Genomic DNA, 12,561 nt, shown 5'->3' with positions numbered 1-12,561 from the left:
ATAAGAAAGGGAAGGAGAAGTGGTTTTCCTTCTCCCTGGACCCATTCCAGACAGAAGTTCCCGACTTTGCTTCCTTCCTGTTGGTGCCCACTCTGTTTCCTTCCATCCCTCCCTCAACCTCTCCCATCCCAGACCCCATGTTGGGCAACTTAAATATAACTGTCTCTTCTTCCAGTGGCCAAGTCCAAATTCTGAAAACACAGTTCTGAACATGTCCCTGTCCAACTGAAAAATAGTAGCTCCATGTCACCCATAGGCTTGAGGTCAGACCTCTCAGGGGGCATTTAAATCCACCGCAACATCACTCCAGCCTGGGAATAAAGCCTGAATGCCTCTGAGCCTCTTATGTGGGGAATCAGTTCTAGTAAACAGGTCTCGCTTCTTGTCTTTTAAACACTACTTTCTTTCCTTGACGTCTGTGCTTTGATCCCATCATTTCTTCTCCCTTGGATGCCTGAGAGATCCGTGGGCTCTGGCTTCAGAGAGTGCTGGGTTCAGACCTCAGCTCCAACAGTTGCTGGCTCTGTGACCCTAGGAATGTCACCTCACTACTCCAAGCCTTTGTATCCTTGATAGTAACCTGGGCTGATAGTTCCTGCCTGCAGAGTTCCTCTCACAAGAAGGCTAAAGGCTCCTACTGGGGCTTGATTTGTCAGATAAATGAGTGGGGCTTTCCCTAACCTTCGAATTGACTACCCCACTGATTATTCAAACTCCACCTGTCCTCAAGTTCCATTCCATCATTCACTTCCTCTGTGGGTTTTTCTGCCACAAAGTCATCTTCCTCTGTTTGAAAGACTTTTAGTTCCTCAAGTCTGACAGCAAGAGTGGACCTCATCTCTTTCTTTTTGTGTCTGACTTCCCAGCACAGTCTCAATTTCTTCAGGGCATTGGCTGTGGTGTAAGATTCTCAGCTTGAGCACTGGAACCATTGATGGGACGATTGAGTATTCAACTCCAAGATAATGAAAGAGAGTTACTTGTTCTTTAATTGAACAAAATCTGATTGAGTGCACATGGTATGTTATGTCTGTGCTTTGCACTGGAGTTGTAAGGATACATAAAATGAAAGCTCTGTCTTCACATAGCCTATCGTCCAGTGAGGAGGTTGTGTTATTGGGAATTTGTGCCAAGCCTGGGTTGCATAAGACATAGGTAGCTGAGAACCTGGCGCTGACTGGGGACTGGGGGAAGTTCCGTGCCCAAGGAGAAGAGTATTCTTCCCTTCAGATGGATGCCCGTAATTTTATCTTTAACTTTTAAGAATTTGATTTTAATGTGTCTCAATGAAGATCTCCTTATGTTTAATCAATTACAAATTATTTGGGCTTCATGGATCTGGATGTTTATTTTCCTCTCCAGATTTGGAAAGTTCTAGGTATTTTTTTCTTTAAATAAACTTTCTATCACCTTCTCCTCTGCTTTTATTCCTCCTCTTGAGTTCCCATAATGTGTATTTTGGTTCACTTGATGGTGTCCCATAAGTCCCATAGGTTTTCTTTTTCATTCTTTTCTTCTTTTTATTCCTCTGACTCATTTCAAATGGCCTGTCTTTGACCCCATTGATTCCATCTTCTGATTGATCAAGTCTGCTGCTGAAGTTCCTTATGGAATTTTTCAGTTCAGTCATTTTGCTTTACCACCAGAATTTCTATTTGAGTCTTTTTTTATAGTTTATATCTCTTTGTTGAACTTCTACTTTGTTCATGTATTCTTTTTCTGATTTTGTTATTTGTGTTCTTTTTTAGTTGAGTTTCTTTAAGACAATTATTTTGAATTCTTTGTCAGACAATGCATAGGTCTCAATGTCTTTAGGATTGGTAACTGGTGCTTTAGTTTGTTTTTTATTCATGTTTACTTGTCTATTTGTAACCCTTGTGGTCTTGTATTGATGTCTACATATTTTAAGAAGTAGAGATCTCTTTTATCCTTTACAAATTAGTTTAGGCCAAGAAAGCTGTTCACCAGTCAAGATATTTTGGGTGGACTGACTGGCAGGGTCTGAGGGCAAGTTTACTGTGGGAATTCTTAAGCAGGCTGGCCTGGTGCCTGAGTCCATGGGTACAGGCCTAGATTCTGGGTCCCTGGGGGTGAGACTGGCACTGAGATACGCTGGGATGGCTTTGTTGACTGTGTTCATGCCTGTAGTATGGGTCTGTGAAGGCCAACCTGGTACTAGGATCTACACTGATGTTGAATGCTTACTTCACTCTCCTTCCTCCACATGAAGGGTATCTCTCTTCATGCTGCACTGTGCTGCCTTGGGGGAAGGGTGATGTGAGTGATGTGAAACTGTTATCCCTACCCTTTTCAATGCATCTTTTATTATTTCTATGCTCCACCCAGGTGCTGTAACTGCTCATATGGATTTCTTAGCTATTGTGAAGGTATATTTTTCATGGATGGTTGTTCAAATTGCTGTTTCTGTGAAGGGATGAACACTGGAAACTACTGTTCTGCCATCTTGCTCACATTACTTTTCTCTTCACAGTGTTATTTAAAATGATACATTTAGTTTTGTTTATTTCACATCTGTGTTCCTTCACTAGATTAGGATCCTGTAAGGGGAAGGATGAGGTCAATTGTGTTTACAACAGTCATAACAATAAAAACCAGTGCTGTTGTCACACTATGTGTAGGGCACTCTTTTAAGTTCTTGATGTTTACCAAATTTTTTTATCCTCGTAAGACCCAACTGAGGTAGAGATACTGTCACTAACTAACTTCATTTTACAGATGAAGAAACCAAGGCACACAAAGGCTAAGTAATATAGTCTAGCTCTCCCATGAAGACAGTAGATGGTAAAACCAGGATTTTAAACCTCACAGTGGCTCCAGGATTTGTTTATCTAACCACTCTGCCAGACCCTTCTAGTGCTTTCTTCTAGTAACCACCCCAGCAAAGATGCTCAGCAAATGGGTGGTGCGTGAAACAAAGGGTCATTATCCTATTTCTTGGGTAAGTTCTCGCCGCAGTTTATGCACTGGACACAGAGTTAACAGCATACTAAAGAGGAAAGGACCTGGATCTAGGAATTTAGCACAGTTAGATTGAGATCTGCGCTCACCCATTCATTAAGTGACTATGAGCAAACTATTTAACTTCATTAAGTCTTGGTTTTCTTAGATCAATGTGGAAGCAATGCATTAATAATTTCCTATTAATCTTACTTTAATAGTAGAAAAAAAAAACAGATGATCGAATAGATTATAGTGAGTGCTCAGTCAACTGCCATCTTGGAGGGGTCTATATATATGTGTTTGTGTGTCTGTGTGTGTGTGTGTGTATATATATATAAAATACCTATATATAGGTACATATATGTAATACCTATATATAAAGGTGTATATATAAAATACCCATATATACCTATATGTGTATATAGACCCATATATATGCACACCTATATATATAAAATACCTATATATTTTGTATATATGGGTATTTTTTATATATATGTGTGTGTGTGTGTATATATATATATGTATTATCAGCTTTAGCTTTTTTCATCCATGAGCTGAGAATGTGATGCAGTCCTGCCTGATGCCCACACAGGCTCCTCGGAATGGCTTTGTTTTACTAGAGAGGCTACCCCTAGGAAACGAGTTCAATCCCTTGCCCCTAAATAGACTAGAGGCAGCATGTTTATGAGACAGGAAAGGATGTGAGTGATGTGAGTTTCTTAGCTGGTTTTGGAACAGAACAGAGGCTCTTTACGATGATGCCAGTGCTCCTAATTAATGATCATAACAAGTCTCCTGTTCTCAGCATCTGTCAGTAAGTGCAGCTGCACTAGCGCAGTGGACTGGCTGAGCAACCAGGAGTCTGGGGCAAGGCCAGGCCAGGGCAGCCAGCCTGTATCTCCAAGTGCCCAGCTGGTTCCGTCCTTGTATCTGACAGGGCCCTCTGATCTTCCTGCATACAATGGATTGCAGGGAAAAAGAAACTTCCTGGCCTGATTGACACAAATTTGTAGGAAACAGCTGCCTTTAGTGGGGACAAAAAAGCAAAATTCAGTGTGAGTGATAACCTCTTGCCAGTCTGGGTTCTGGGTTTCATATCTGCTGGTGACTGTAGGAGGTGGTGGGAGGATGTGAATTCCTACAAATGCTAAGTTAGCATCCATTGTGTGACAACAGGGTGAGAACCTCCTATTGGTGCTCCCAACAAATAGGAAGAGAAGAGCCTGGGTTTTGGGGGTTCCCAAGTTTTTGAGGTTTCACCAGTGACTTACTTTATTGCTACCAGGAAATGCATGATGTACTCTGTACCCCACTTTCTTTGTAGTGGCAAAATGGTATTTGTTAGACTTCTTCCACAGTTGAAAGTAGGTTGCTATGGCAATGACCTGTGCCTAAGATGAAGTTGAAGAGAAGTATGGAAAGAACTTGACAGTTCTTGACAATGAATGTAATGCACTTAATACACTGCCTGGCCCAGTGCTCAACACATAATGCTGGTTATTCTAAAATTTGTACTTTACTGCAGGCCATGTAGGTGCATGAATCAGTTCTCTATTTGCTGCACATCAAACCATAACAAAATGTAGTAGCTTAAAACAACAACTTATTTTTCTCACAGTTCTATTGGTTGGCTGAGCTCTGCTGGTGGTTTTTCTGTTCCACATGGGAGCATTTGGAATCAGTGTGTGGCTGCATTAAATTAGGAGTCTGGTGCTTCAGCTGGGGTGAATGGAGTGGCTGGCGGCCTCTCTCTTGCCGTGAGGTCTCTCATCATTAGCAGTCTAGCTCAACCTTCTTTATGGTAGGTTGGGTAGCTGAATCCCAAGTGGGTAGATGTGAAAGTTTCCTGAGGGCTAGATGTAGAACTAGGACAGCATCATTTCCATCACCTTCCCCTGATAAAGCAGCCACAGACCAGCCCAGACTCAAGGCAGGGAAACCGACTCCAACTCTTGATGGGAGAAACAATACGCACATGCATGTACAGAAATGGGAGGACTCATATCACTCATTACTGGGCACAGCCCACCCCGGGCACAAGTTGCTTTTCAAGTTTATGACTCTCAGCTTCTACTCTGCTTAACCTCTTGGGTTGGTTTATAATAATGTAGTGACCTCTGAACAGAAACTCTGGAGCCAGCCTGTCCTTTTCAAATCCTGCCTCTGCCACTGACTAGCCTTGGGACCTTAGGTGAGTTTCTTACTTCTTTCATGCCTCAGGTTCCTTGTAAAGGAAATGGGGATAATGTTGGTACTAAAGTGGAACTTGTGTGAGGATTAATTGAAATAGGAGTGTGTGTGTATTCATGCCTACACGCATATGCATGCCTGTATACATGCGTTCATGTATTTACATTTGAATGTGCGTGTATGTGTACTCATATATGCATACATATGTGTCTGTGTACACACCTGCATATGTATATATATTTATATGTACAATATATATTCATTGCGTGTATACATAAAATTGCATGCATAGCTCGCAAAGATGTTTCCCTGTTTATACATATGTTTGCAGCCTGTACACAAGTCCCAGGCTGCTTTGCCCCGGGCCCTGCCCCACTGTATTTGAGAAAATTTTACCACTGGGCTTGAGAGCTGGTCTTCAGCTGGGTGTTGAACTGGGACCTCCCGAAGCCAATGCCTAGTGCCTTCTCCACCACACGAATGGTTCTCAAGATTGCCTTTGGGATGCATCAGATGTGTGTCAGTGGGTCTTGGTAAAATACAGAATCCTGGGCCCCACCCCAGGCCTGCTGACTCTAAGAGATTGACCTAGAATCACCCCAGTTACTCTGTAACTGTAAGCATCACAGGTGCTTCTGATCATGGCGGGTCCCTGGCAGCCCATGCTTGCCCCAGCAGTACCTTCTTTACTCTCTGGTTAATTCATTTTCCTTTCCCTCCCCAGAAAAATTGAATGCATTCTATTCATGCACAGCCATGATCTCAGAGGAGTGCAGAACACAGGGCCAGTTTCACATTTGGAGTTTTAGTTTAGTTTAGCTTCCCGCATCATTGAGAGAGACAGGGTATTCTCACCTCACCGCTTCCAGGCTGAGCTGACGTCAAGTTTAGCTGTGAGATGACCAGACCACCCTGGGCCTCCCTCCCATTCAGAATGAGCTGATTTACCCCACGTCCAGCTTCTGGGTGATATGACCTCATTGCTTTGTAAGTTCCCTGAGGCCTTCCCACTAAGAAAATTACAACTGCTCTTTATTGAGCATCAATACTGTATAAAAGTGTTGCTTTTCTTATTACTTACCATGTAGAAAAGGTATTATTGCCCCGAAGCTAGAGGATAATAGCTTACAAAAGGGCACAGAACAAGGATTCAAATCCTTATGACCTAACTGGAAAAACCTTTCTCTTTCTACTATACCAGCAGTGAGATGTGTTAAGATTTGTTTTCATGGCCCTAGGTACTAAATGCTTCCTAAATACTTCTCTTTAATATATGTGAACAAAAACCTGCAGGGAAATTTTATCCAATTTCAAATGTACAGATTGTCTTTGGGGTTACAAACAAACACCAAAAAGTCAGGAGCCACCCTGGCGCTGGCTGAGGTGGGAGGCACAGAATGAGGTGTCCGTCCCTCCAAGGCGTGGTGACCTAGAATCCCACTGCTCACTGCCTCTCTGTTCAGCCTTTCAGTTCATAAACATGCTTTCCTCCCTGCATTTTGGCATCCATCGTCATTTAAATTCCAGGTCGTCATCCTTGTAGAATGAGGTTGGGATCTCGGCATTAAGTCTCCCCCACAGTGTGTGTAGGGCCTTGCCATTTGCAGAACACTTCCAGAGCCTTTGCTTATCCTGACAGCTGCGAGAGGTTACCCTGTTTGTGAGTGAGGAAAAGAAAGACTCACATGGTGGTATCATTGGCCTAACTTTCAATCCAAACACTAGTCTCATCGTGGATACCAGAAGGTCTTCCGTTAAATTGATCCAAAGCTGATTGTGTGGGGTGTCAACCAATCCTGAGATCAAATTAGCGGAAGAGGCTGGACCCTTCATCAGGAGCTGGGGCTCTTGTCTGAAGATGCTATAGAACATCAGCGCCACTGAATGAACGGACGTGGTTACCTGACCAGCTTTCCTACTCAACATGGAGCTCTGTCTGTCTCATCTCTCTCGATTCTTCAGTGCATAACCCAGTTCCTAGCTTGTGATGGATCCTTCCTAAGGCTATATTGGATAAATTAATGAATAGTGATTCTACCTAACCAATTAAATCACTGGGAGTTTTGAACTCTTGTCCAACATCAGTTTTATTTCTCATCTTGCTGTAAAGCAGTACATACCTCTTCTAGAAAAAGTGAAAAATCCTTATATCACTTAGATGTAACTAATTAAACAAACTGATTCATGTATATGTGTGTGTGTGTGTCTGTGTATGTGTGTAGTTGTATGGTGGTATACACATTAGTTTGTAAATAGCTCTTCTACTAAATACATTGACAAATATACTTTGACATCAACATGTGCACTTCTACTACATCACCATTTGATTGCTTGGACACCAGCTGTCACCATTGTTCAGACCCAAGTGGCAAAACCCTTTGAATTTTTCTAAGTGTCTAGGGCAGACACTGAGAAAATGAATTCAACTTTGACACTATTATAAACAGTGTTGCCATGAATATTCCTAAAGCGAAATCTTTGTGAATATGTTTTCCTACTTTATTAGGACATATTCCCATAAACTAGAATGGCTGAAACAAGGGCTGGTTAGGCTATTGAGGTTGCGGAGTTCCCTTTCAAAAAGTGGGGACCAGTGTCTCCTTCCACCCCCAGCATAAGAGACAAGCATGTCCCCGAGCTCTCCAGGGTGGATTTACCTTTCCAGCCTCATCTGTTTGGCACTCGGTATTGCACCAGACACATGGCTGTTCTCAGGCCATCATCCCTTCTTTAGGGAGTCTCCCTCACTACTTACTGTGTAGTGAGTGCCCTTTTATTCCTCCTTCTAGCCCTTGCTTTGTGCAACACACATCTCAGATTAATTAAATCATGATTTGTATTGTTTGGAGCTGAGCCCAAGTGAGTCAGTTCCCTGTTGTGTCCTGGTGGCCAGGACATATTTTATCGTGGATAGAAGCAATGGCTCACGTCAGAAAGACCTGGATTTACAATGACTCTGCCTCTTTTCTTGCCTGAGTCCTGGCTTTCTCATGTGAGAGCCCCCTTTGTACAATTATGATAAGGTTTGAATGAGACACGGCAGGGAAAGGCTCAGTACGCAGCTCAACACAGGTGAACTCTCAGCCGTTGTTGCCCAGGCTCAATGGCTAAGCAGGGCAGTTGACTATGTGCTGGACACTGTTTATGTGTTTTACGTCAGGGATGGGCAAACTATGCCTCATGGGCCAAATCTGTCCCCATCACTATTTGTACAATCCAAGTGTGAAGAACGGTTTTTACATTTTTTAATGGTAGTGAAGAAAATCGAGAGAAGAAGGATATTTTGTGGTACATGAAAATTACGTGAAATGAAAATGGAAATTTCAGCCGGGCACGGTGGCTCAAGCCTGTAATCCCAGCACTTTGGGAGGCTGAGACGGGCGGATCACAAGGTCAGGAGATCGAGACCATCCTGGCTAACACGGTGAAACCCCGTCTCTACTAAAAAATACAAAAAACTAGCCGGGCGAGGTGGCGGGCGCCTGTGGTCCCAGCTACTCCGGAGGCTGAGGCAGGAGAATGGCGTAAACCCGGGAGGCGGAGCTTGCAGTGAGCTGAGATCTGGCCACTGCACTCCAGCCTGGGCGACAGAGCCAGACTCAGTCTCAAAAAAAAAAAAAGAAAATGGAAATTTCAGTGTCCATAAATAACATTTTATTAAACATAGCAGACCCTTTTTCTTAACATATCGCCTATGGCTGCATTATGCTACAATAGCAGAGATGAGGAGGGGCAGTAAGGCCAGCTGCCCCACAATGCCCAAGATATTGAATGTCTGGCACTTTACAAGAAGAGTTTGCTGACCCCTGGGTTACATGTGTAAGCTCATCCAGTCCTGCATAGTGTCAGCAGTTATCATACCATCCCCATTTTACACATGGGGAAGTGAGTTGCAAACAGGTTCAGCAACTACCTGAAGCCACATGCAGCATGGAAGTGGTAGAGTTGGGGTCTGGTTCCCAGAGCTGGGACTCTTCATCGCTTACCCATAGGGTAAGTCATTGCTCTTTGCAGGTGAGGAATTGTGAGGCAGGAAAAGAGAAAATCATGCACTAATGTATGGTAGAATAAGAATTTAGAGGCCGGGCGCGGTGGCTCACGCCTGTAATCCCAGCACTTTGGGAGGCTGAGGCGGGAGGATCACAAGGTCAGGAGGTCAAGACCATCCTGGCTAACATGGTGAAACCCTGTCTCTACTAAAAATACAAAAAATTAGCCAGATGTGGCAGTATGCGCCTGTAGTCCCAGCTGCTGGGGAGGCTGAGGCAGGAGAATGGCGTGAACCCAGGAGGCGGAGCTTGCAGTGAGCCGAAATCGCGCCACTGTACTCCAGCCTGGGCGACAGAGAGAGACTCCGTCAAAAAAAAAAAAAAAAAAAAAAAAGGAATTTAGAACCAGGTTCATTGCTCTCAAAGTTCTTGGTCTCGCTCTCATGATGAGCTCCTTCCACCACTCTAGTCTCCTAGGATCATCCTAGGATCACCTGCTAAACACAGGGCCAGACACACAGAGGCATTCAAGATATCCCTATAAATGCAGCCACTTGATAGCAATGTCAGGACTAAATGTGGTTATGTACTTCCTACTAAACATAAGCTTAATAAATGTTCGTGGAATAAACAAATGAATGTGATGAATAGTTTCTGGACTCTCAGAGTTTAACCTCTGGGAGCAGGGCAGGGATTCCTGAGGAAAGCAGCCAACTCCTCAACCTTCTCGTGGGAGGGAAGGAGACCTTCCTTCCTGAACACCAATTATGCTTCCCAGGTGGCATGGGGTCCTTGGGCCACAGTGCCAAACACTTTTGCAGTTAAACTTCTGATAAAGGAAAACTGGTCTGTCTTATCCGTCCGTTACAATTGTCTTTACTTTTTTTGATTCTGATTTTTTTTTTTCTTTAAACAGCTTTGTTAAGATATAATGTACATATCATACAATTTACCAATTTTAGAATATTTTCCTCATCTCAAAAGGAAGTCTGTACCCTTTACATATCACCTCCCAATCTCCCTTCTATCTCCAGTCCTAGGCAACCACTGAATTTTTTTTTTTTTTTTTTTTTTTTTTTGAGATGGAGTCTCTCTCTGTCACCCAGGCTGGAGTGCAGTGGCATGATCTTGGCTCAGTTTAACCTCCACCTCCCAGGTTCAAGTGATTCTCCTGCCTCAGCCTTCCAAGTAGCTGGGAGTACAGGCGTAAGTCACCACACCCGGCTAATTTTTGTATTTTTAGTAGAGACGGGGTTTCACCATGTTGGCTAGGCTGGTCTCAAACTCCTGACCTCAAGTGATCTGCCTACCTCGGCCTCCAAAATGCTGGGATTACAGGTGTGAGCCACCACGCCTGGCCATGGATTCCCCTATTATAGACGTTTCATGTAAACGGAATCACAGAATATATGGTCACAGAAAGAAAGAAAGAGAATATTCTTTCACTTAGCATAATGTTTTCAAGGTTCATCTAAGTTACTTCATTCTTTTTTATGGCCAAATATATTCCATTGTATGAATATATGCCCCATTTTATTTACTCATTCATTAGTTGATGGACACTGGGTTGTTTCTTTGGTGGTGGGGCTGTTATGGTTAATTCTGCTCTGAAGGTTCATACAAGACTTCGTATGGGTGTATGTTTTCGTTTGTCTTGGGCATGTATATACCTAGGAGTGGAATTGCTGGGTCATATGGTACTCTATGTATTACCTTTTGAGCACCTATTAAACTCTTTTCCAAAGTGTCTACCCTGTTTTACATTCCTGCTAGAAGCTGCTTGTTCTTGCTCATTATTCATGTTTATCTTTAAACACAGAACGTGACTCCATTCATATGACTGTGCTAGAAGTCAGTACAGTGGTTTTCTCTGGGATGATGGCAGAGGCAACTGTGAAAGACACAGGAACACCTGGGAGAAGGAAACGTTCTGTGTGTTGCTGATTTGGTGCATTTGAATACTTGCATTTGTCAAACCCATCAAACTGTTTACCAATTGAGCATTTCACTGCCTGTGACTTATGCCCGATTTAAAAAAAAAAAAAAAATGTACAAATGAAAAAACATAAAAAGAGAGGAAAAAGCAGAATATCTGTATTTTAATTATCACATGACCTGACTGGCTGCTTATCTTTCCCACCTTTCCATGGACACAGGGCCAGTGCCTAGCGGGCAAGGACACGTGCAAGAAAAGCTCTTAATTGATGTGATTAACTACATCTCAATAGGGAGCCTCGTTAACAACAGGGGAGTGAAAAGGAGGCTATTTTTCACTCTCCCAACTAGTGGATGCCTGGAAGGGGTGATGGGGGCACTGGGAGGGCTGCTCCCTGCGGTGCAGGGGCAGGCAGGACAGCTGGTTTTTCCTTTGGCGTTAAGATAATTAAAAAAAAATTATTTTCTCTCAATTGCTACAAAACCTATTCTTCATTTTCATCTATGAGGAGGAGGAAACCAACTTAATTTTTGTTTAGTGCGTTTCTGAAGGCCGCATTATCTACCAGAACACAACATTTAGTAGGATACTCTTTAACCCTTCCTAAACGCATCTGTTCGGAGGAGCAGACAACAGGAAACAAACAAATAAAAAATACGTGAAGGATTTCCTCTTTCCCCCTTAGAATGTGGAAAGAAATGTATGGACTGACATAAATTCACAGAAGGTGAGAACTGGGCAAGCAAACGCATTATCCATGTTCTTAAAAAGGCAAAATTCTATACGTTTTGATAAAATTTCAAAAATAGTATGTCATTTGTAGGCTAGAAAAAATATGTATTTGCTAGTAAACATATAGACGTATGAAAACACTATTACTTGAGGGAGGATGTGGTTATACGTGTATTTTTTTTTCTTATTGCTAATCTGTGATTTATTTTTTTCCAATAACCACTGGTTGCTTGTGAATTAAATCGTTGAGAAATTACTTGGGTTGTTCTCTCTGATTCGAGAGATCAGTTTACTCAGGTTCCCTCTTTCTAGAACAGGCTTCCTTCTCCCAACCCTCCTACGTTTAAAGCTAGGGAACTTTCAGGCAGCACTGCATGGGGCACTGAACATGAACTTTGTGGTTAGCTGGGTCAGGGTTTGATCTTGCAGTATCTGGGGCAAGTCACAGATCTTTTCTGTGTCTTGGTTTCCTCACTGGAAGAAAGGGACAGATAAGGCTCTCCCCACTGGACTGATGTGAGACATACGTAGGAATCCCTAGCACAGTACTTGGCCTTTTGAATTAGTTTACCCTTTCTTTCCAACCTACCCCTTTATCCTGGACTTTCCTGGCACCATGAAAACCAGCACTCAGCAGTATAGTTTGATGACTTCTTATTGCTAGGTTTCATCTCTAATTGTTGCAGATGCTTAAATACACACGCAGGCCAGGCACAGTGGCTCAAGCCTGTAATCCCAGCACTTTGGGAG

The 12,561-nt window shown here is 42.9% G+C and overlaps 1 long non-coding RNA gene across 13 annotated transcripts in view; it reads left to right on the top strand.

The window, feature by feature from the left end:
* Window positions 1-12,561, top strand: part of LOC126961609 (uncharacterized) — a 205,926-nt gene that overhangs the window by 155,745 nt on the left and 37,620 nt on the right. The window lies entirely within an intron of this gene.

This window comes from Macaca thibetana, chromosome 8 (assembly GCF_024542745.1).
Source record: "Macaca thibetana thibetana isolate TM-01 chromosome 8, ASM2454274v1, whole genome shotgun sequence".
In the NCBI taxonomy this organism is placed as follows: domain Eukaryota; kingdom Metazoa; phylum Chordata; class Mammalia; order Primates; family Cercopithecidae; genus Macaca; species Macaca thibetana.
Note: the sequence above shows the minus strand (reverse complement) of the source record. Positions and strands in the feature narration are given on the sequence as shown.